The following is a 3610-nucleotide window of genomic DNA, read 5'->3' on the forward strand; positions in this document are numbered from 1 at the left end:
TCGGGCAAGAATTGCAGAAGGACAAACGCATAGCTGTTGTGGTTTTAATTTTCGTCTGGTGTTCCACATAGAACACTAGTCCTTAATAAATTTCTTGCGGAACACCGGTTGAAAATCACTGCCTTACACCAGCAATACTAAATTGTTATTCAAAACTGATTTATTAAAGCTTGCACAAGTGTGCTAATAGCAACGGAAATGTCGCAAAAGTAAAAGTTGTAACGTTTTGGCAACTTCTTTGGGAAAGTTAATATCAAACATCCAATATGTGTACAAAAGCAGAAGCAGTGCGGTTTCAGGCTCCTCGATGTGGCATAGCAGTTGGTTGTGCAGTGCGCACGTATAGAGAAAATCCCGCGGATGTGCTTGACTGGAGAATGGGATAAGGAGTTGTGACTTTTGTCAAGCTGAAACTGTTATCCTGAAAAACAAGATATAACATTAGCATTGATCCAACCTTATAAGAGTTATAGGCCTATGGTGAAACTGATTATACTTGAAAAGGTATAGACTTTCCAGACAAAAAAAACGTCACTTTTACATTGATTCAACGTCTGCAAACGTTCAATCATTGTAAAAGTGACTAATTTTGCTGTCTGGGTTATATGATGCCAACGAATTCTGTTGTTGTGGCACACTACCATCTCTATGGCACACGAACACATAAGTTATAGTAGAATTAATGGCAATGTAACAGTTTCGTGCCTGTATAAAAATGGCAGGACAATGAAGCATTCAGCAGCGAAATGCGACTCACGAAAAATAACAGACTGTTTATGATCTGCTTAATAAAATATTTATTCAATAGAGTTCAATAATTCAAAATTCTATTTTCATCATTTCATCTGCATTTCATTTCATTTTTAATTTCATCTTCAATCAGACAAAACAAAACGTTGTTTTTAAAAGCTGTAACTTTAGTTCTCATTTCGTATATGTGCAAGATAAAGCAGTTTCTCAATTGTTTAGATTAGGCCATAATTTTTTTGTTATTCTGTATATTTCTGTCTAATCTTCAGTATTTCTTATTCAAGGTGTAAGGTCTTTTAAAGGCTTAATGAGGACTACCAGATGCATAGCCAAGAACGATTGTTATGTCGTTTTTGCTTTCCCAATGTTAAATGTTGTGTCGTTGCTTAGTTATGTTCTCAAGCCAAAATAATTTATCCGCGTCTATTCCTTGGAAGGCCATTCGCCGACGGATGACCAAACGATTTTGCATAAGTTGTTTAGATTTATCATTACAATACTAACTGCGTTTTTCCTATCGAAAATGTTGTTGCCTCAATGTTTGTTTCACACTTTATTAGGAAGTGTGATTATTCCTTTTGTCTGCTCTTCTGTTTTAACGAAGCCCAGCTGTGCAAAAATTGGTTGTTTGCAGTGCGATGTCTGGCACATAAAATTATGGCCTGGGATTACAGACGCTTGTCTTTGTTTTGATTGCATGCTGTCCCACCTTTGCTTCATTTCGCCTTTGAACATTGCAGACAATTATGCATAACAAACAAGAGATATTAAAAAAGACTCAGTTAAAAAGTCAGACGTTTCTACACTAAATCAACGTTTTTGAATGTTGAATTAACGTAAAAAAGACTAATTTTCAGTGAACGAAATGTTTTCTATCACAACTTATAAAACCAAATGCTGTCTATATAACTGCCGCCATACTAACAGCTATGTTCATTGTTCACATCAATGCGAGTACGCCATTAAGATATTTTTATACATCACTCATCACAGTTACATCATACATTACTCAAAAGAGCAAAATGGCATAGTTATGAGATAATCATTTAGTCGTAGTAGAAACATTTATCCCTACTCACCAACTGCAACCATTTTCAGATAGATTCAAACAAGTGCTTGGACTTGCAGATATTGTCGGACAATGTTTTTCCTTTCTTTGTTCTCGACATGACTTGAACTGTGTTGTATTCAATAAATAATAGTTGGCATAAATCGACTGATACAATCGCTTGCATTTTTTCCACCAAATTGACTAAAATTTTCCACCTGCAAAATGTACATCAAATGTAATGACAGGGGTTTCATCTATCATATTAAAAAGCTTCAGCACTTGTTACAGAAATTCTCGTCTGTTACAAATGACAGCCAACGTTTAACTTTATTTTGGGATTCAACTGACGGCAACGAAAGCTATACTTGCAAATACTCTAAAATAAAAATACAAGCACATTCAAGCAGTCAGGCAAACACTGCCGGAGCACAGCAAAGTCAAAGATTTAGCAAAATCCTACGCATGTTGTGGGACATCACAAGCTCTGCTACTTTGCTGATATCTTCTTAGCACTCATCTAGGAGCACTGGCACTAAGTTTGTCAAGACAATATTTCATATTATGAAAGTTTTTCATTGGTCATTGAATTTTATAACTTTCTCTTTGATCAAAAATTGTGTAAACGTAGTGACAAAACGACTTTACACAATTATTTCAAGTTCAATGAATAAAAGACATTCACTTACTAGGTTTGCATAAACATTGTCGTAAGCCATTCCTATAGTTTCATTTTGATCATTTCTAAAATCTTCTTTGATATAAACTTCTGTAATATCTCAATTGAATTCGACTCTTTATTTTTTCGATGCAAGAAGCGAATATTTTCTTCATGCTGTTCACATATGCATTATGGGCTCTCCACGTAATTGTGTATTTTCGACAACCGCTGTGCTTGACAGTCCAACTGAATTGAGTGACGTCATAATCCCTTTGGCAAAGGATTAACTCATGACATTTGTCTTCCTTTATCAAAACAAACCAAGTTCTTCTGCTAACTTGCATCTCCTCACGTTGATGTAACGCATCGCCGAATTCTAAAGCTTTGTTCTTATTGCGTCATATTGCCCCGTCAAAGTTTAAGTAGTGACGTCATAATCGGGTTTTCCCAACAATTGTGCCTGCAGTATCGAAGTAAAAGTAACGATCGTTGTTGTGAATCTCGCTTGTGTTTGTGATTGCTGATCGTCATTTTACAAATGAAAAATTATTTGCAACATCATTCTTCAAGTCGTGCATGTCCCATGGGGAAATCGTTATAATAAATGTATATTATTTTCTTTGTAAATACTTTCTTCCCTAGTCTAAGGGTCGCAGGTCTGCTTCTTTTTATCTTTGTTGCTTAGATCAGGGCTTCCCAAACTTTTTTGCTCGCGACCCCTTTCAATCTCCTAAAATTTTCCGCGACCCTTCATGGTAAAAATGATAAGCAGTGCGAAATATACATTTGTGATATTTATGGAATGGTTTAATTCGAATGAAAACTAAAAACAACCTAACCATACTCGAAGCCTACCACTTTACATTTTACAATTTACACGTAGCTTACTGGAAAAGAAACTAAAAACAAAACACATTTCTTCAGTGTGATGGATACGACCGCTTTTTGCTACAAAGCAAATATTTGTTAATGCTAGCAGCGGATGTGGCTTTGCAATCCCATAGTCTAATTTGGAAAAGACGTGGGCATAATCACATTGTATTGAGGGCGGAGAATTAACGTCGTCTTTTTAGCTTGTCTTTTCTAATGTTTTGTTTTTCCTGAGCTTTTTGTATGCTGTTTTTTTTTCGAAAAATTCCGTTCTTTTACTA

The 3610-nt window shown here is 35.5% G+C and overlaps 1 long non-coding RNA gene across 1 annotated transcript; it reads right to left on the reverse strand.

The window, feature by feature from the left end:
• Nucleotides 1-208: 208 nt before the first annotated feature.
• On the reverse strand, nt 209-2565 carry LOC145766126 (uncharacterized). Its single transcript, XR_014288690.1, has 3 exons — nt 2488-2565; nt 1830-2016; nt 209-421 (listed from the first exon to the last, which is right to left on the reverse strand). It is a non-coding gene; the product is annotated as an uncharacterized LOC145766126 (long non-coding RNA).
• Nucleotides 2566-3610: the final 1045 nt, after the last annotated feature.

The sequence above is a fragment of the Aplidium turbinatum genome, chromosome 3, assembly GCF_918807975.1.
Source record: "Aplidium turbinatum chromosome 3, kaAplTurb1.1, whole genome shotgun sequence".
In the NCBI taxonomy this organism is placed as follows: Eukaryota; Metazoa; Chordata; class Ascidiacea; order Aplousobranchia; family Polyclinidae; genus Aplidium; species Aplidium turbinatum.